The 20809-nt window shown below is 50.3% G+C and overlaps 1 long non-coding RNA gene across 2 annotated transcripts in view; it reads right to left on the bottom strand.

Annotated features, from left to right (window-relative positions):
- Positions 1–1466: 1466 nt before the first annotated feature.
- Positions 1467–20809, bottom strand: part of LOC128125790 (uncharacterized) — a 205458-nt gene continuing 186115 nt past the window's right edge. The window contains exons 4-6 of one of the 2 annotated variants that reach the window (XR_008223228.1): positions 13752–14056; positions 12586–12648; positions 1467–8065 (exon numbers count right to left, since the gene is read on the bottom strand). This is a non-coding gene — a long non-coding RNA (uncharacterized LOC128125790). Of the gene's footprint in view, positions 8066–12585; positions 14057–20809 lie in introns of both variants that reach the window. The other variant, XR_008223227.1, reaches the window with a different exon arrangement.

Genomic DNA, 20809 nt, shown 5'->3' with positions numbered 1-20809 from the left:
GGCTCTAGCGAGGGCTGGTCCCACCCCAGTTTGTGTCCGCGGGGTAGCAGTTTTCCTCCCTACTACCGACTGCACAGCCTCACTAGCTGCCTGCCATGCCCACCTGATCAGAAGTCAAGTCCAGCATCCATGAGAGCCAGTGTTCTTACGTAGCCTGAGCTATCTCTGAGGCTGACACTTAGGTCTAGGCTGGAGCTGAAGAGGCCAAAGTCCTAGCCTCCTCAGCCTGCAGAACTCTGCACCCAAAGGCCTCCAGCATATTTTTGGGGAGGGAAACTGCCTCCCAGGGCCTTGCCCCATCTTGCCTCTAGACTCAGTCCTGTCTCAAGCTCTCTGAATGCCCTCTGTGGAGCAGAAGCACTCTACTTCCTCAGAAATTCTTCAGCTCTAGCTCTGGCACTTAGGGAACTTAGACCGCTCCTTCCCACAGCAGTTCTAAAGCCCTATGTGGTCCTCATGACCTTAGCACCTTATTGGCCCAGGATTTTTGTCCAGTTTTCTGGACTCTTGTCTGTGGTCTCTAACCCAAAGACATGGGCTGGGAAGGCAGGGACAGGGTAGCAGGCCTTAGGCCTGAGCTCTGTCTTATCAGCCTGGACCTGGTCCTGGCCCTATCCCACAGATGTAGACCAAGGTCAGAGGAGCTGAGGGACCAACTCAGGGCTCTTGCCAGGCCTCATGGCCCCTGACCTCTCCTCTTGCCATCTGGTGGCAGGCCCAGCCCTTACAAGAGCTTGTCAGTCACACAGCAGAGCTGGAAGTACAGGATAGCACAATGGGGTGGTTGAACCAACTCCAGCAACCAGAGCATGCCTCAGTTATAGAAGTTAATGGCTGCCTGACTCCATGGCCTGCACCAGGATTCTGTGCACACATCTGTACACCAAGATGAGTATGCCTAGGATAGCACCCAGGATGTCTTGAGGACATCACTCACCCATTAATCAATCACCCATCTACCCAAGTATCTTGTTTTATAATCTGTGTGTGTGTGTGTGTGTGCGTGCGCGCGCGTGCATGCACACGCACATGTTTTTGTGTATGAGTACAGATGTGTGCATGCCACAGAGTATGTACAGATGACAGAGAACAACCTTGGATGTCAGTCCTTGTGAGACAGGGTCTCTTCTTTGCCACCACACACACGAGGCTGGCTGGGCCCTGTGCTTCCTGGGAATCTCTTGTCTTCACCTCCCATCTCACTGTAGGAGCACTAGGATTACAGACACACACTGTCATGTCTGGTTTTACGTGGACTCTGAACTTATCTTTATGGTTGTGTGGCAAGTGTTTTACCCACTGAGCCATCTTCCTTGACTCTATCCAAGCATCTGACACTCTCCACTTTCTGCCCATGATTCCACCCACCCAACCCTCCAGATACATTAATCTATGTATCACCATCCATCCATATAGCCATCTGAGTTAAGCAACCTTCTCCAGAGGAACAGAACTCATAGAATACATACAGATTATTAATGAGATTTATTGTATTGCTTCCATGATAGGGACCAAGTAGTCTAATAATGGCCATCTGTGTGCTGGAGAGGCTGAAAACCCAGTGTCCACTCAGTCCACGAAGCCAGTCAGTCACCTCAGTAGTCTCAATCTGTTCCAATCAGGCTTGGAAGATCCCAGGAGAATCATTGGTGTTCAGTCCATGCTGGAAAGCCAAAGCAGCTGTAGTTCAAAGTCAACAGAGGACAGCATCAGCAGTGATGCACACACTTGCTCAGGAGGAAGAAGCAAGGGAAGGTGGACATTTTTCTTGGGACCTCTTTATACCAGGATCACTTTTTGTGTGGGCCTTCCCCGATCTTAATCCTCCCTAGAAACACCCTCTTAGATACACCCAGAGACAATTCTCCAAGGTGATTCTAAATCCTGTCAAGTTGACAATCAAGACTAATCAGGCCATTCACTTACTGATCCATCCATTCCTCCATCCACCCATCCATCCAAGCATCTACCTATTCATCCCATCCATCTATCTTGTTATCCATCTGCCTTAGTTAGGGTTTTTATTGATGTGAAGAGACACCATGACCATAACAACTTTTATAAAGGAAAACATTTAATTGAGGTGGCAGCTTACAGTTTCAGAGGTTTAGTTCATTATTGTTGTGGTGGGAAGCATGGTGGCATGTAAGCAGACATGGTACTGGAGAAGGAGCCAAGAGTTCTACATCTGGATCGGCAGGCAGCAGGAAGAGAGAGTGTCACTGGGCTTTGCTTGAGCTTCTGAAAACTCAAGGCCCACCCCCAGTGACAAACTTCCCCCAACAAGGCTACACCTACTCCAACAAGGCCACATCTCCTAACAGTGCTACTTCCGATAGGCCTATGGGGGCCATTTTTATTCAAACCACCACACCATCTATCCACTTACCCATTCATCTATCAGATCTACCACTCATCACCATCTATCATCCATCTAATTATCCATCTATCCTTACATCCACCCACTTATGCCTCTATCTGCGTAGTTATTACCATCCATCTGTCTATCCATTCATCCACCTATCCACTAGCTACTCATCCATTTACCCATTTATATATCTGTCTACCCAGATAACACCATTCATCCATCCATCCAATCAGCTGGCCACCCATCCATTCACCTACTCATCCATTCATGCAAATTCCCACATACTATCCACTTACCATCAACATCCAAGCACCCATCTGTCTATGCAGCCACCCACTCATTTCTCTCCAGTCACTCATTCACATTCAGCAGGCTCTCTGTGCCTGGACTCAGTGAGGCGAATCAGCTCCCTGCCACACAGTGCCCACACATGGGAATGTTGGCAGCTGCTTCACAGTCTCTGGGTCACATAAGGGCCAGGGCTGGTCAGAGCACTTGAGTGGCATGTGAGGTTCTCATGGGCTTCCTCCCGGCATCTGTGTGTCTCACAGAAGAGATCTTTACCTCCTGAAGCTGAGGCCTTGCTGTCCATTGCTCCAGCCTTCCCCACAGTGTAACTAGCAAGGTTAGAAATACAGTAGGTACCTAGTAAATGCTGTTGGCAGCTGAGTCATTCCTGCCTCCTCTTTCATCCCTCAGTTGCCTTGCCCTTGCTCTGGGCTCCGCCCTTGTGTGGGGCCATGGTGGCTTCCCATGGTGAGCCCTTCCAGCTGTTTGTCCAGTTTGTATCACCAATGAGGACAAAAGTTTTGGCTGGGACTGCCCACCATGGCATTGAATTTGCCTAGGGATATCCAACATATTTCTATCAGTCAAAGCTTGATGGCTTAACAGATGCCCAGGATGGAGCACTGTTGGGCTAGAGGTATCTGGGAGGCCACCAGTCAAGGGATCCTGAGTGTGGTGGGCTGTGTTTTTGAACAGGCTACTACCACAGACTTCTGAGGAAGGTCTGAGACCTTTGAGGCCCTGGGACTGTTCTCCATGACACCCACTTAGAAGGAGAGGAGTGGATTCTGAGGTAGATGGGGGCAACTCCCTGAAAGGGGACCCTTCAGTATTTGCTAAAACTGACTCTCCCAGCATAAGGCATGTGCCGACAGTCCTCAAATTTTTAAAGATCTTTCCTTGGGTTTGGAAGATCAGTGCTGACTCCAGAACAATGTATAGAAGGGCTTTCCATGGCTAGGCTGGGCCTCAGAGGTATAGGTGGGTGTCTGGAGACCTCAGGCAGCTTTACCAGAAGGCTCATCTAAAGGTAAGCACTATGGTAAGTCTCTGGTACCTCGCCACTGACTTGGTGCTGGTGAGGGAATGAGGGGGTGCAGTTTGCCGAGAAAGTCTGCTCACCAAGTGACTCTCATATAAATTGGGTATAGCTGTGGCCCTGTGGGGTGGTTCCTACCTCCTTATTGGGCTGCTCCCCTCTGAGCACACCCTTCCTACTGTGCTCTTAGGAGCCTGTCCTTGCAGCCGTCACAAAAGGTTATTTATGTGTGTCCAACACACATGGGCACTGCACACTTACACATAACCCTCAGTATTCCCAGCTGGTTCCCAGTTTGGCATCTTGGAAGAGGCGAGTGTGGGTGGGTGTGGCCTGTGAGTAAGGGGTGGTAGAATGACAGCAAGCCAGCTCCTACCACTCTGCCCTCATGCTCCTGCACTCTCCTGGTCTCAGTGAGGCCTAGACCAATTCTCAGGGCTCCATGAGAGAGAGGAACACCCAGGGAGACCCCATTTTTTGACTCTACATATGCGTAAAGACCAGCTCATGGGGCAACTTTCTCCATGAATGTGTGCTTGGATTGTCTGTCCAGCCTTCGCCCACAAGGCAAAGCACAGTGGGTCCTTGGTACGCCCAGTGAAATGACTTCAGAAACAGTGTGAGTGGGAGGACAAGACATCAGGCCTGGAGGACTCTGGACAAGTCCAATCTTGCCTTTGTCCTACTGTGACCCCTGAGTCCCTTCATGGGAGGGAATAGTGCTGGGTCCTGCCCAGTAGCACCACCTCAGTGCTTGCCTAGAGAAGGTCCTAGGTCCCCCTTCCCAGGCCTGAGAGCAAGCTGATTGACATGATGGATCTTTATGTGCTCAGATGAGGAGAGGACACCCCAGGAGCTGCCTGTAAGGTTCAGGACAGATGGAAGTTCAACCCCACTGCTGGGTGTCCCATCCACAAGGATAGTCCCCAGCCAGGAGGACCCACAGAGAGATACCAGTGGCTCACAGTGGTAAGCACCTGTTCCTTATGCCTTTCCCTTGGCCATCCATCCATTTAGCATTGAGTGTCTACTGAATGCAGAGAACTTCAACAGCAATTTTTCCCCTAAGTGAAGAGTCCCTGTGGGGACACCTTGAGCCCTCAGTGAGTGTTCTAGTTCGATTTATGTTTTTGTGATACAACACCCTGAACAGAACCAACTTAGGGGAGGAGAGGCTTTATTTCACCTACCAAGTCACAGTTCACTGTTGGGGGAACTCAAGCAGGTATTTGAGGCAGAAACCATGGAGGAACACAACTAGCTGGCTCAGTCACAGGCTCATACATAGCCCAGGATCACCTGCTGAGGGAATGGTGCCATCGTCATGAGCTAGGTCTTTCTATATCAATCAACCATCAAGAGAATCCCCCACAGACATGCTGCTAGGCCCATCTGGTCAAGGTAATTGGTCAATTAAGGCTTTGTACATCAGATAATTCTAGGTTGTGCCAAGTCTGCTCATTATTTTACTCACCCCTACATGATGGCTCCATGGCAGTGCATGCAAGACTTTGGGGATGAATGGATGGGAAATGAATCTGAAGAAAGATAACATCTGGGAAGTCTTTGGAAGTCTGACTGTCCCAACAGCCCTTGGCTGATAGACTCTGGTCCTCACAGAAGACATCAGCCCTAGTTTTCCTAACCTCATGACAGCCTCCGAGGCACCTCCTGTTGTTGCCCTCTGACCTCACCAGATGAACAAGGAATGAGTGGGTGACAGGATGCAGATGGATTGGCAGAAAGTCCTTAGAAAGTCAGCAAGTAGAATGGTGGGCACCGGGTTTCCATAACATCTCAAGGCTTGGAGATAGGTAGTGAGAAGGGGCTCTCCCAGGATGCACCCTGGTGGGGTGTGTGTGCCCCCTCGATGACTGTGGGAGTGGAAGGTGCTTCCTTGATAAAGGAAGAATTCTGCAGAGAGCAGGTGGCGTCCCGGAGTCCCATGTCCAGAGGCTCAGACCTCCATGGCCTAAGCAATCTGCTCATTCTCTACCTCAGGAGATTTTTCTCTTCTTGGCTGATGGGCCCCTCAGGGGTGCTCACCCACCTCCACAGTAGCCACAGACTTGATCCCACCCTACTACCACCCATAGTCAGGGCCTTTTGTGTTTCCTGATCTGGGGCCACCGGCCTTTACTTTCTTAGCTTTAGCCTCACCCTGAGCCCAGCCCATCTTAGCTCTGTGCTCACCGGTACACCTGGAGTCCATCATCCTTGGTTCCCACTCTGCTCAGCCACCGCCCCCTATTCTCTGGCCAGCTTTTTGGAGAGGGCACGGACCTCATAGCAGCCCCTTTAAAGCCTCGCTTCTGCCTTGGTGTCCTCCAGAACAGATTCCTTGTTCAAGGCAGGACAGGCATCCCCAAGACCCTTAAATAAAAACAAAACCTTTACTTGTTGTGTGTGCAAATGCAAAAACAAAGTGCAAATGTGTGTTGGAGGTCAGAGGATAAGTGTGTGTGTTTGTGTGGGGGGTGTCTCTGTTCTCTCCTTCCATGTGAATCACAGGGATCCAACTCAGACTGTCAGACTCAGTGGCAAGCACCTTTACCCACTGAGCCATCTCGAAGGTCCTAAGAGAGCATTCTTCCCTTTCTCCGTCTAGGGCAGACCTGGGCAGCTATTAGTATAATTGAAAAATATGGAAATGTGCATGAAAATAAAGAGCTCAGTATAATGCGTGCATTCAGTGTAGCTTCAACAATCCCCAATTCAGAGGCAGTCTGGTTTAATCTGCACCTGACTCCCTATCCTCTTCCTGTTGATCGCTGCAAAGCAGTTTCCCTGCGTCACATACTCCTAGCCACACATTCTTCCGTGTGTACCTCTGGCAGGCATGGCCTCCTCGCACCCTGAAGTTGGTACAGAGAAGGCAAGGCAGGCCATATTCTACCCCACCCTCCCCTCTAGTTTTCAGAACAATGAGCCAAGCAACTGTCCAAGGACAATGAGGACTTTCCAAGTCTCATTATGAACAAATTGGGTTTTAGGATATTTGGCATGCTTTAATCTGTATTTTTGTTTGTTTTTGGAGATAGGAGCTCACTCTGTAGACCAGGCTGACCTTGAACTCATGGAAATCCTCCTGCTTCAGCTTCCTGGATTCAGGGATTACAGATGTGAGTCTCTATTCGAGGCTTCCATAATTGTTTGTGCTGTTTGAATTCTTCTGTTATTACTCAGACCCTTCCAAAAATGTGTGTGTGTGTGTGTGTGTGTGGTGTGTGTGTGTGTGTGTGTGTGTGTGTGTGTGTGTGTGTGTGTGTGTGCACAAGTATGGGTATACATTTGTGTGTGGGGTGTACATGTATGTGCACAAGGGTATGTTTGTGTGAATGGGTATACATGTGTGGAGGCCAGAAGACAAATTTCTGGTGTTGTTCCTCAGGGGCAGTCCACCTTGATTTTTGAGACAGGGTCTCTACATAGCCCTGGCTGTCCTGGAACTCACTGTGTAGACGAGGCTGGCCTTGAACTCACAGGGATCTGCCTGCCTATGCATCCTGAGTGCTGGGATTATAGGCATGAGCTACCATGCCAAGTTTATGCCCCACATTTTTATGTGGGTTCTGGGGATTGAACTCAAGTCCTCCGGCTTGCACAGCAAGCATTTTACTGACCAAGCCACCTCCTCGGCCTGCTCCTTCCAAAGTTTCAGTGGATATAACTATAAAGTAGTTTTGAGAGAAAATAACGGAGGAAGGAGATTATGGTACTATTTCAAACTCACATTTAAAGATTTGTTTGTACTTCTTTGATTTTACGTCTGTATCTTTTATATCTTGGTTCCTAAGGAACTCAAAAGGATTGCTTATTTGATATGTAAACATATATGTTTGATTTGTTCAGACAGTCAGCACTCCATATCTCTAGGTTCTGCAACCCACACCAGGTGGAAGATATTTGAAAAACAAATTACATCTGGAATGGACTAGTGCAGACTCTTATTCTTTCCCCAACAGTATAATGCAGCAGTACTTGAGCTGGCATTCCCATTGTGCTAGGTATTTTGAGGAATCTAGAGATGGTTTGAGCTATGCTGGAGGGTGTAGTAGGTTCTAAGAACAGACTATACTGTTTTATGTGAAGGACTTGAGCACTGAGTATTTTAGCCTGGGGGCATCTGGAGTGGGTCCCTGCCAATATTATTACTGATGGTTCAATTTGTGTGACTGTGTTAGAGTATATAATTCAACAGACTGAAGGATACTGTATTGTGTGTGTGTGGTGTGTGTGGTGTGCATTCACATGTGTGTGCAGATGCATGCACCTGTGAGCATGCGCAGAGGGCAGCAGAGGGCCTCTGGTGTCCTGCTGTATCACTCTTCGCCTTGTTCTTTTGAGGCAGGGTCTCTTTCTTGTTCAACCTAGAGTTCAAGTTTTTTTCAGTTAGGCTGGAGCCAGAAGTCCCAGAGTCCCTACCCCCAACCCCTCAGTGCTGGGGTTATAGACATGCACAGGGTCACACCTAGCATTTATGTGGGTGGTGGGATCTGAACTTTGGCCTTCATGCTTGAGAGGCAAGCACTCTTAAGCACAGAGACATCTCTCTATCCATTTCTTGTCTTTTGCTAAATACAAGGCATGTTTCAGTACAAGGTTTATGTGTTCATTCTCTCTTTCTCTCTTTCTCTTTCTCTCTCTTTCTCTCTCTCTCTCTCTCTCTCTCTCTCTCTCTCTCTCTCTCTCTCTCTCTCTCTCCCCCCCCAGGGTCTTATATAGCTCAGGCTGGCCTCACTACGTAGCTGAGGATGACCTTGAACTCCTGATACTTGCCTCTACCTAACTTCCAAGCATACGGATTACAGATGTGTCCCACCATGTCCAGCTTCACTTTCTGTTTTTTTCTCATTTGTCTTTGGGTTGGTTACTAGTGGTGGGATTTCCAGGTCAAAGGGCACATACACTTTTCCTAAGAATGCCAAGATGCCCTTTCCACCAGTGATTAGGAAAGCACCTGCCACCCTGGCCTCTCCCAAAGATTGTGCCGTCAAACATCTGGAGTTTTGCCAATCAGATAGTGGGCCACCGGTATCAGAGTGTACTTTTAATTTGCATTTTCTTGTTATGAGTGAGGCTGAGCATTTTTTCTGAGGCACCAAGGCCACATGCCTCTTTCCCCATGTGCTGGTCCTGATTCCAGCCCACTCTCCCACAGCACTGTCTGCCACACAGTCTTCTCTGGCTTTAGATGCTCCTTATGTACTAATGATATTAATCCCTTGCCTGTGGTGGTAAAAATTGTGGAGACTGTCCCAGCGTGTCCCTTATCTCTTACTTCCCCTGCGGTGGCTTTCTGTTTTATCTGCTGCTTCCGGATTTCACAGCACAGTGGGATATGTTTTCCTTAGTGACAGTTTCTTGAGGCAGGTGCTCTTCCTCCTTTTCCCTGCCACCTCATCAGACCCAGGGCCTTGCACACGATAGGCACACACTCTACGTCTGGCTAGCCCGGCGGCCCTCACCCTTAAGTTCTTTCTGCAGAGCCCTACTTTAACTTTTATACTAAAGTCTTTGATCCATCTATCCTAGTTTCCTTCTGGCTTTGTGGTAAACACCAGGATCAAGAACAACTTAGGTGAGGGGAGGGGTTGTTTCAGTTTACTGGTTACAGCCCCATCTTCAAGGGAGGCCAGAGCAGGACCTCAATCAGGAACCCGGAAGCAGGCCGGCTCACTATTCCACATAGCACTATCTCCCATCAAAGAACTCATTCACAGCCAAGGAAGTACAGCAGAGGAACGCGGCTTGCTTGCTTGTTATCAGGTTCATTCTTAGCCAGCTTTCTTATACAGCTTAGTACCACCTGCCCCAGGAACGGATGCCACCCACAGTGGGCTGTGCCCTCCCACATCAATTAAGACAATCAAGACAACCCCCCTCAGACACACCACAGGCTAATCTAATCTAGGCGGTCCTTCAATTGAGATTCCCTTCTCAGATGACTTTAGGCTGTGTCAAGTTGACAATTGACACTAACAAGGACACCACCCAAAAATCATTCTTGTGTATGGTGAGAGAGGTGGGCCTGGCTGATCCTTCATCTTCTCTACATACCCCAACTACTGTCAATGCTTTACTGTTGCTTTGAGGTGGGTCTGATATAGCCCAGGCTGATCTTGAACTTGCTATAGCGCCTGAGAGGATCTTGAGCTCCTGATCCTCCTGCCTCCACCTCCCCAGTGCTGGGAGCTCAAGATCCTCCCAGGCGCTTATTGAAGGCACACTTTTCTTCTGCTGTGTTTGAGATATGGAGGTGCAGGTGTTGATCACATCTGTGTGCATTGTCCTGGGATGCAGGTCCCCTTCTACCCCACACAAAGGCCAGTGTAGCCCCGGTGAGGCAGCTCCCAACAGTTGCACAAAACTTTTTACTCATTCCCATCCCCACTATAGGGCAACAGTCCCAGGACAAGAAGCTCCTTCATGACCCTGGGGAGGAGCAAACGTTTCTCCCTTTACCTGCCCAGGCAGTCCTGTCTACCAGCAAAACCCTTAATCTAGCCCCTGACTCGGCTAACTTTAGCCCGCTCTCACTGAGTGCCACTTATGGTCGGTCCTTATCTCCTCAATCCCACATCCTTAGTGGGCAGCGATTAGCTACTGGGAAGGCATTTTTTGCATTCGCCTCTGCCAGCAGGGGCTTCTGGACACTCGAAGACACTCAGTGTTCTTTGGGCCAACACTTTCTCATCCTGTGCCCGAGAGTGTCCACGCATGTCCCAGGACGCCCTTCTTTGTGCCTCCTGCTCCCTCTCTAGGGTGGGTACAGAGGGTGAGAAAGTGAGTGCCTGTGCTTCACCGGGTTCTTGGTGGTGGCACCTGCTAGTCCCTGAGTTCCGCAGGGAGGGCAGCCTCGGAGTGCGAGGAAGCACGTGCGCCCAGCAGGTGCGCACAGAGCGGAGCGCGGTGAGCAGCCTGGAGTGGAGTGGCGTGGCGTGGCAGGTGGCCGGCTGGCTGAGCCAGGCTGCAGGTAGGCGCGTGGTGGCGCCCAGGGGCGGGGCGTCCTGGGGGTGGGGCGTGCCATCCCTGGGGACCAGCCCCGCCCCCGCCCCCAGGCCGTGCGGACAGCGGCCCCCCGTGGCTGGGCTGGCAGTAGCCGCTACCCGCACTGCGCCCAGCACCCTGTGCAGCCTTCACCTCATCTCCGAGGCGCGGCGCGTTCCGGGGTCCTGTCTGGCCATGGACTCGGCCTCGTCCCCGCCCAGTGCGGAGAGGAAGCGCGCGGGCTGGGGCCTCCTGCTGGGCGCCCGGCGGGGCAGCGCGGGACTAGCCAAGAAGTGTCCCTTTTCGCTCGAGCTGGCTGAGGGTGGCCCGGCGGGCGGCACGCTCTACGCGCCCATCGCGCCACCCGGAGCCCCGGGACCCGCATCCCCCATGTCGCCCCCTGTGTCTCCCGCCGCGGCCCCCGCAGACCTCGGACCACGGCCGCGGGTGAGCCTTGACCCGCGCGTCTCCATCTACAGCACGCGCCGGCCGCTGCTGGCGCGCACCCACATCCAGGGCCGCGTCTACAACTTCCTCGAGCGCCCCACCGGCTGGAAGTGTTTCGTGTACCACTTCACCGTGTGAGTAACCTCCCCGCACTCGTAACTCCTCTGGGCTAGTGCCGCTGCGCCCTAGCTGCGACCCTGAGGGTGGCAAGGAAAGGCTAATCACAGAAACAGAAATCAGACTGGAAGCTGGTTCCTTAAGTTCAGGGACTCTGCTGGTGGCTGAGAGGGAGTCATGTGGAGGGGGACACTTGGAACATGGGGTACGCCAGCCCAGGAGTTCCCACCCGCCAAGCTCTTGGGATGGAGAGACTGCGGTTAGGAGTTAGTCCCCAGAGGAGTAGTAAGCAAGCCGGGAGCTGGCCTTTTGGTGTGGGTCAGTTGTGACAAGAGACTCAGGAGCCCCCAGGAGTGACTGGTGTCTGTGTACAAACCCATCCAGGCCTTGGCGGGTGTTTCTATCTCGGGCACTCAGAGCAGCAGGGACGTGTACAGGATAGATTGGCAGGTGCACTGGCGTTGCCCAAGATGTCCACAGGGGAGTGCCCACAGCTTCAGTAACCCAAGCTGATGAAAGTGGGCTGGATGCCCTGAGCCCAGCGGACACATTATCAGGAGTCCACGAACAGCACCTGCTTTAGGAAATGGGAGGGAGCAGAGCTGCACCTGGCCTTCACTGCTACCAGGTGACTCTCATTCTCACAGGCTGCCTGAGAGGGGCAGGGCATTCCGTTTTTCAAGGGCAGGGGCACAGGAAGTCATCTCCAGGAATGGTCTGGCTGCCCTCCTTGCTGCCTCCCCCTGGCCACCTTGAGGCAGCACTTCCTGGCTGCCTGGCTTCTTGGTGCCCTGCCAGCCTCTGGCTCCAGATTGTACCCTGCCGACCCGCAGCTTTGGAAGCTCCATTAAGTGACCTCCTTGTGGCTTGTCTTGCCACCTGGGCAGGGCCCCACTGGGTGTCCAGGGTTCTGTTAAGTCCTCTGAGGCACAACAAGGGCCAGGCTCACAAAGGTGCGTTCTGATGGCTGCTTGCCTTGCACAGGGAGACAAAGATCTTCCATAGAAGCCAGGGCAAGTCTAAGGACACCCTATCCCCACCGGCATTCTTGGTATGTCCTTAAGGCCACCCAACCCTCAACCTTGCCTCCCAAAGTGCCAGGACCCCTGAGATTTCAATGCTGGTCTTTGGGCGACAGAGGCTCTACATGTGTCTGCAGTGGCAGTGGGCTTTTCTCGGGGTATAGGGAATAGTGTGTAAAGACCCCCAAGGGGCCTTACCGTTGTAGGAATGTCTAGCAAACACAAGGCTTGCTGCTCCTCAGCACTTGCCTGCTGGGCCCTAAGATCCTTGGGATGAAATGGGTGGGGTGCTGGAGAATCCTCTACCCTATTACCTCTTTGTCCAGGAGCTCCATTTGCCAAGGTGAGCAGCCTTCAGACACTTGCATGGTATCCTCCTGGGGATGCAGGTCGTTAGAATGAGCATCGTTAAGTTCCTGACTGTGGTAGCCTGGCCCTGGTGGAGGAAGAGGGCTTGTCCCGCCCCAGAGGAAGTCTGTGCTTACACTGTGCTTTCTTCCTGAATTGGATTGTTCAGCCCTCGGGAAGTTTGCTCAGCAGAGCTGCCTTTGCCCAGCTTCCCCAGCAGCCAGGAGCCACAGGGCTCTGGTGACTTTCTAGATTGGTGGCCCAAGGGCTTCGTTGTCAAGAAGAGGGAGTGAGATTCTGGCTGCTTAGTGGCAGTTGATCAACCTTCCCCAGCCCTAGCACTGGCTGACTGTGGAGTTTAGTTACAAAGGGGAAGGAGTAAGTAAGCTGGGAAGACCCTCCTGGGCACAGCAAATGACTTGCCCAGACTCTGGGGAAAAGGAGCCTCATTTCCATCACCATCAGGAGGTAGGCAGGACCCTCTGGGTCATGCAGTCTCCTGAGAGGAGACATGGCCAGCAGCTAGGAGCCTAGCCACATCTTTATGAAATGCATAGTGATGCTGGTTGCCCCTGGTGTGTGGCTCTAAGTAGCAAATGCAGCTGGCAGACAGCAAACTCTGCTTTTGGTAAGACGGACTCTAGAATGTATCAGGTGATGATGTTGTGGCTGGAAGGACTGCCCTGCTCTTGAAAAGCAGGGAGTGAATGTGTGGGTGTGGGGGGAAGAGTAGGAGTGAGAGCCAGTGTCCTGCAGGCTCTGGGGTATGCTTTCCCACATGCGTATGGGGAAACAGGCCCGGACATCCTGGCCCCTCCTTGGGGGACCCCTGCCTTGGCCCAAGTAGAGCAGCTCTTCCTGTGTCTGTGCTGGCCTTCTCTGGCTGCCAGGGTCAGGACATGGCCCCCTGGCACTGCCCTTTGCTGTTTGGGTTCCCACCTCCTCACCCTAATCCTTTCCTGTGGCCCTTTGTGTCCCCATAGAGAGGAGCTCCCTTCCTAGTTGAGGTCACAGGGGTTTAGCTGCCTTGCTGCTGGGCCTTGGCCAGGGTCAAGGGCAGATGTTCTACTCTGTCAGGCTGCTTGGAGATTTTGGCTGTGACTAACAGAGGGATTTGAGAGACACTACCCACCTCCCTGGTTCTTGTCCCCAGCCTCTCACAGTCTTGGCTTGCTCAGTTCCCAAGAACTTTCTGTGGCTTTTGCTAGGACCTCAGGGAGTTGATCGTAAGTGGAGCTTGCATCTGCTCCTGATGGTCAGTTGGGCAGGCCTTTTCAAATGCAGGAGCTGACTGTATTGGTTCTGACTCATGGAGTGGCTGCTGGGCAGTTGTTCAGCAGACCCAGGATGATGGAGACAGTGCTGAGGTGGTGGCAAGGCTGTGTGGACAACCAAGTCTTCCCTTCTGGTCCCTGGAAGCATCTCTATTCTTCAGTCCTGGAAAAGAATACATTTTGAGGTGTCTCTTTGGGGCTTTTCCACATGCCATCCCCTCTGGGGCCTGGCCCCTTGGTGTCATCCCCTGACATACCAGATATACATACATACATCTCAACCTGTCCTCAGACCCAGCCTGGTATTTCTGTGTACACTGTTGCTTGAATGTGGAGCCCTTCATCTTGGCTTGCCCTTAGCTGGCTGCCCACGGGCATCCTTTTATGCTAGGGCTCTCAGCTAGGGAGGAGGAGGAAACAATCCCATGAAACTCAGATCTGAGGAAGGGATGCTCTACTCTGGGGTCATGAGGTATGGGTACCTGTGCCAGGCCAAGGTGATATTGGGAGCTACCGAGGCAGGAAAGGAGCCTATAGGGACCCATGGTGTTACAATGACAGAGGTCAGGCCCCAGCTGCTGTGGCCTCTGTTTCTTAGGGAGTTTGGTGCTTGGAGCCCTCTGGTGGCAAAGCAGGGTCCAGAACTCATGCTTCCCGGGTGCTGTCCCCTTTGCAAACAGTGGTTGCTTATGGTGCACAATGCAGGATGGCATTCACGGCGGGTCTCCCTAGCAAAGGAGAGCTGCAGTTGCTTCAATCAGGGGCTTCTGAGTAATGAGATGCACAGGTTCTGGTCGTGACCTGCATAAGGGCCCCTGCTCCTCACTCTTTCCTCAACACCCTTATCTAGGAAACGGGCCCTAGTTAGTTCCACAGTCCCTCCCAGCTCTGACATCCCTGGCCAACTGTGGGCGCCTATGCACCCTGCTGTGAGGAAAGGTTGCAGAGAAGCTTCTGGGAACTCCTTTGTGGGGTGCCCAGCCCCTGCCTCTAGCAGGGGGAATGAAGGGATGAGTGCTACCAACAGGGGTCATCTGGATGCTGAACCTAAGGAATAGTTGCAGAGGGGAGGTGCTGGCTCTTTTGACCCTGTGGGGAAGCATGTGGAGTAACAGGTAGGGCAGGGGGAGGCTGTGGCCCTGCAAGGCCTCAGGGCCAAAGAGTAGGTGGTGCTAATGGGTCATCCCCGCTAAGCTCTGCTCACCCACCCCCAAGAATAAGATGTGTTGTTCTCTTTGCTTCTTCCTGGGGGAAATCCCTTTCTGTAGCCCTCCTGAGTGGGCAGAGTCCCAGACTTCTGAGGGCCACAGAGAAAAGCTGGTGGTTGCTCTATCGGCAGGGTGACTGTGGTCACCATGGGACCTGACTTTCCACGAGGCGTCTGAGCACGTGAAAGGGCTGCCTCTGCAAGCCCTTTATCTTCCGCTGTGTGGCCCAGCCCCCTTCCCTGGACCTACCCAGAGGCCTCTTGAAAGGTGGAAGGGACCGCAGTAGCACCTCTCTCAAGGGCCTGTCAAGTGTGGCTACTTGCTGGGTGCAGCTGAGAACCCTGGACCTCAGAGAGGGCAGATTGCTTGCCTAAGGTCACACAATTGGGCGTGCTCATGGAGCCAGGGAGCTCCTGCCCCATATACCATATGATGATCAGAACCAAGTAAAGAATGGTTGCTGTTCTTCTCGAAGGAGAGGTGAGAGTCCTTGGACAGAAGGAGCCTATCTCCTGAGGATGGATTGGAGTCCAACCTGACACACGTCAGCCTTTAGTGCACACTCTGTCAAATGTTCTGAAGGTGCTTCCTCCAGAAAACCTTCCCAGGCAGAGAGATGCTCAGTGCCCCTGTCTGTCCCCCTGCCCTGCCTTCTCGCACACGGAGAGTCCATTGGTAAAGCTGTCTTTTTTTGGTGTTAGCATGTATCTTGATGCCCCTGAGTGTTAAGAGGCCAGGCAGGCAGGCAGGCACCTGGAGCTGTCTGGCTCCTTTCAAGGGCTCCTTGCCTTCTCCCTGCTGCTGTTAACCCCACCCTCACAGCCTGGCCTGTGGTCGACAAGCCTGCTGCCTGGATGACTCTAAGCCCCACAGACGGGCCAGACTGATGACATCTGTCTGCAGTATTTTTATCCAGTGACATTCCTGAGCTTGGGAAAGTGGTGGGTAGAGGCAGACACTGCCAGAGGACCCTTCTGTGGCCTGGGGACAGTCCTGAGGGCCCCACCCATTACTGTTCTAATAAGCCAGGGCTTCTGTCTTGGCCACTGCCCTAGCTAAGCACAGGCAGATCTGAGATGGGAGTGCTTCATATGGTGTTTGTCCACTCTCTGGCCACCTCCTGGGAAGTACCCGGCTCTGGTTTATGGAAACTGAGCAGAACACACCTGGATGTGGTTCCAGAAGGATCCAGGCAAAGGCGGTGTGTCCTGGAAAGGAGGCGGGGCCATTTGTAGAATCATCCTCCCCATGTGTCTGCCAGGTTACCTCCTGTAGCAGGAATGTGCATGTGTATGTATGTGCAAATGCACAGTGTGTGTCTGTGTGTGTGTGTGTGTGTGTGTGTGTGTGTGTGTGTGTGTGTGCGCATGTGCATGCGCACACGCAAATGCACAGGTGTGTGTATTGACCAGAGGACAACCCTCTTCATGTGGCCTATCCAGCCTTCTCACCTTCATGAGAGAGACTTCTTTCTCCAGTGGCTGCTCTTTCAGTCTGGGCCAAAATTCAGCTGGGTGCAAAGACATGAATTGAATTCTGGGTCTCCCTACATTTCTATTGTGTTCATTTTTAAAAATTAATTAATTGTTTTTTTTTGTGTGTGTGTGTGTGCGTGTGCATGCATGCTTGTGCCTGTGCCTGAGTATATGTATGTATACCATGTACATGCAGGCAACCTTAGAGGCAAGAAGAGGACTTCGGATCTCTGGGAACTGGAATTACAGGCACCTATGAGTTACCATGTGGGTGCTGAGAATTGAACCCCAATCCTCTTCAAGAGCAGCAAGGACTGTTAACTGCCATCTTTTCAGTTCCATATTGTGTGTATTTTTATGCCAGGTCCGTGCTGCTTTGCTTACTCAAGCTATAAAATATTGTTTGTTTTTTAAGATAGGGTCTAATGTAAAGTAAGCTGACCTCAGACTCAGACTATGTAGCCAAAGATGACCTTAAACTCTTGAGACTGTCACTACCTTCCAAGTGCTGGGATTACAGATGTGCACTGAACACCCTGCAATATATAGTATCCCTCCCATCTGTTTAAAACCTCAGTCTCTCCCCTCCTTTTTGCCTCAGATTGAACCCAGGTCCTTGTGCATGGTAGGCAAGCTCTCTGCCAGCTGAGTCACATCCCCAGCCTGAGGATGTTTCCAAGTTATGTATTGTGCTGTCTCTCTTTTGTTCCAGTTTCCTAGCCTTGTCCTTTTTTGATCCAATTTCCTAGGCCATTTGGGTTCTTCTGTGGCCCCATACCAATCTTAGGACTTATTTTTAGTCCTGTGGAAAAATGCTGCTGATACTCTGGTAGTAACTATATTGAATCTCTACATTGCTTTCTGCAGCAATGGATATTTTAATAATTTCCTTTGGAGCCATGAACATGGTATGATGGTCTTCTGCATCATCATCAGTTTCTCAAGTTGTAATGTTCGCTGTAGAGATATCTGCCTTTTTAGTTATACACATCCATCCTTTTGTAACTAGCATGAGCAGGCTTTGTCTTAATTTTAGTCTTAGCAAGTTAGTAGTCCAGATATAGAGGGCTGATGATTTTTAAACATGCATTTTGTTCTCTGCATTTTTGTTATATTCCATGACTAGTTGTGTGTGTGTGTGTGAGTGAGAGAGAGAGAGAGAGACAGACAGACAGACAGACAGACAGACAGACAGACACTTTGCGGTCTCCTGTTAACAGATTTTTCTTTAGGCTGCCAGCTCACAAATAATGATACAGAAACCTATTATTAATTATGTGCTCAGGCTATAGCTTAGGCTCATTCCTAATTATCTCTTATAACTTAAATTAACCCATTTATATTAATCTACATTCTATCATGTGGCATTACCTGTCTTCCATCTTGCTCCTGCACCTCCTGTTTCCTCTCAGAGTCTTCTGGCATCTCCACCTTTCTTCTTCCCAGAGTCCTCTCTGTCCCTGGAAGTCCCACCTAACCTCTTCCTGCCTAGCTATTCGCCGTTCAGCTCTTTACTAAACCAATCAGAAGGTGCCTTGCAAGGACACACCTTCGCAGTGTAAACTAATGTTCCACAACAGTCTCTCATGTGGTCCGTCCTGTAGGCCGTTCCTTGTGGTGAGAAGGTGTTTGTTCTATGGCTGTGGGTGAGATGTTCTGTGAGTGCCTTGTAGGTCCTTTTAGTCTATAGTGTACTTTATTATCCTCATTATTATTGTTTGTGTATATATTGGTTTTTCAAGGCAGGGTTTCACTCTGTAGACCAGGCTGTCCTGGAACTCAGAGATCTGCCTGCCTCTGCCTCCTGAGTGCTGGGATTAGAAGCGTGGGCCACCGCTGCCTGACTCTCTAGTGTACTTTAACTCCAGGGTTTCTCCATTAACTTTTTCCTGGACTGCCTTTCCATTGATACAATTTGTCCTTGATTTGTATCAGTTTGTTATTGGTACAATCTGGTAGAATCTGATTTCTCCTTTGGGATCTAATGGTCTTTGCTTTATAAAGTTGGGTGCAGGAATTCACCTGTTGACTCCATCCCTTTGCCATTATAGAGTGGGCTTCTCTGTCTCTTTTCAGTCTGACAGCTGACTTTCCTGATGTAAGTGTGACTACTGCTTGCTTTTGTTTTCGTTTGCCTCAGTTGAGTCTCCCATCCCTGAACTTTCAGTCTCTGTGTTAGTTACTTTTCTCATCGCAGCGACAAAGCACCTTACAGAAGCCACTTCAGGAAGGAAGGATTTATTCTGACCGGGAGTTTGAGCTAGGGAGAGACCAGAGACGTTTATTTTTGTTCAGGGTACCACATGAAGCCTTTCTTATAGGACCAATCTGTTGAAGAATTCTTTCAGTTTTGCTTGCTTTAGAAAGACTTTTATTTTTTTCTTTTCTGAAGGATAGTTTTGCTGGGTATAGTATTCTTGGTAGGCAGCTTTTTTTTTTTTATTCCCTTTTAGGACTCTGGCTGTATCATCCCATTCTTTTCTGACCTATAAGGCTTCTGCTGAAAAGGTTGCTGTTTGTCTAATGAAGATTCCTTTACATGTAACCTGACACTTCTCTCTTGCTGTGTTTAGAATTCTCTGCCTTGTATTTTTGGTAGTTTGATGATAATATTCCTTGTTGAGTTTATTTATTTATTTATTTATTTAGGTTTTTCGAGACAGGGTTTCTCTATGTAGTTTTTGGGGGCTGTTCCAGATCTCACTCTGTAGACCAGGCTGACCTCGAACTCACAGAGATCCACCTGGCTCTGCCTCCAAGTGCTGGGATTAAAGGTGTGCGCCACCACCTCCTGGCTTAATTTTTAATTTTATGTGTATGGATGTTTTACCTGTATGTATGTCTGTGTATGGCATGTGTGTAGTACCTGCAGAGCCAGAAGAGGATACTAGCTTCCTAGAAATGGAGTTACAGAAGGTTGTGCACTGTTATGTGGGGGCTGGGAATCAAACCCAGGCCCCTTGGAAGAGCAGCCAGTGCTTTTAACCACTGACTACTCTTTCCAGCTCTGTAGAGCTTTTGGTTGTATCTATTGTAGTACTTTGAACTTCACAGGCTTAAATGTCTGTATCTTCCAAAAACTGTGATGTTTTCAGTAATTGTTTTGTCAACTATTTTATTGAGTTTCTATGTCTCTTCTCTTCTCTTCTCATTCTGAAACACCTACAATGTACCTATTTACTCACTTTCTGGTCTCCTATAGGCCTTGAAGGTTTTCTTTGCTTTTTCAGACTTTTTTGTCTGGCTTTCCTTTTTGTTAGACTTGTTTTCAGACTCAGAAATTCTTCTGCTTGATCTAGTCTGCACCGAGGCTCTTAATAGTGTTTTTTTTATTTTATAAGTCATATTCTTTCATTCCAGATACCACCCCCAATCTGACTCTTTACTAAATTTTTCATTCATATCACAAAGCATTTTCCCAATTTTATTAAACTGTCTTGCTATAGTCTGTATTGTATCTTATAAAATTTTCTTTTAAAAAATCACTAGTTTGAATTCTTTGTCAAGCAGTCTATCTTTTTTTCTTTCCTTTGGGATGTATTGCTAGAGTTACTAGTTCCTTTGTGCTCCTTTACTTCTGTCCAGAGGCCTTTAGGATGCAGTATTCTCTGACAAGGTGATACTCTGCTCTTGACTTTAGGTGGGCTGTGCTCCCATGCATGGCCTCTAAATGCAGCTCCTAGGAAGCACTTCTGGTGGCTATTCTTTTCCCATCTCAGGTACTTGGCCACCTCATCTGTAGGGTACAGACTGGGGAGCAGGCCCTTATGTTTCCCCTCCATGTCTCTTGCAGGTGAGTGCCCTTCTCTGTACCTTCTCTAAACCGTGTTCTTGGGCAAACTGAAAGGCCACTCAGAGCATCCCTCCAGAGTACCTTCTCCTGGAACTTGCGATCAGAAAGCCACAGTCAGGGTTCATCAGCTGCCTAGAGACCCAAGCCACCTCCAACTTCTTCAGGCCTTGACCCTTATAGAGAAGCCCCTTCGGCAGCACAGAGACCCCACCCTACCTCAGGCTGGGAGTGCATCTTACCCATGTTGGTTGCAGCCTCTCTGAGAGGGAAAGGCCCTCCATCCCATGTTTCCTTCTCAGAAGCACCTCATCCTCCTAGCAGAGAGGAGAATGTGGGGGTACCAGGGGAAGCCCACTTGTGTCTAAGCATCCCCAAGGAGTCATGTGCTCAGAGCACTTGACCTTGGCAGAGTTCTACTCTATACCATCTTTGCCTGTTTC

Source organism: Peromyscus californicus, unplaced genomic scaffold (assembly GCF_007827085.1).
Source record: "Peromyscus californicus insignis strain IS unplaced genomic scaffold, ASM782708v3 Scaffold_4__1_contigs__length_199733344, whole genome shotgun sequence".
In the NCBI taxonomy this organism is placed as follows: Eukaryota; Metazoa; Chordata; class Mammalia; order Rodentia; family Cricetidae; genus Peromyscus; species Peromyscus californicus.
The sequence above is the reverse complement of the archived record's forward strand: the minus strand, read 5'-3'. Positions and strand labels throughout refer to the sequence as shown.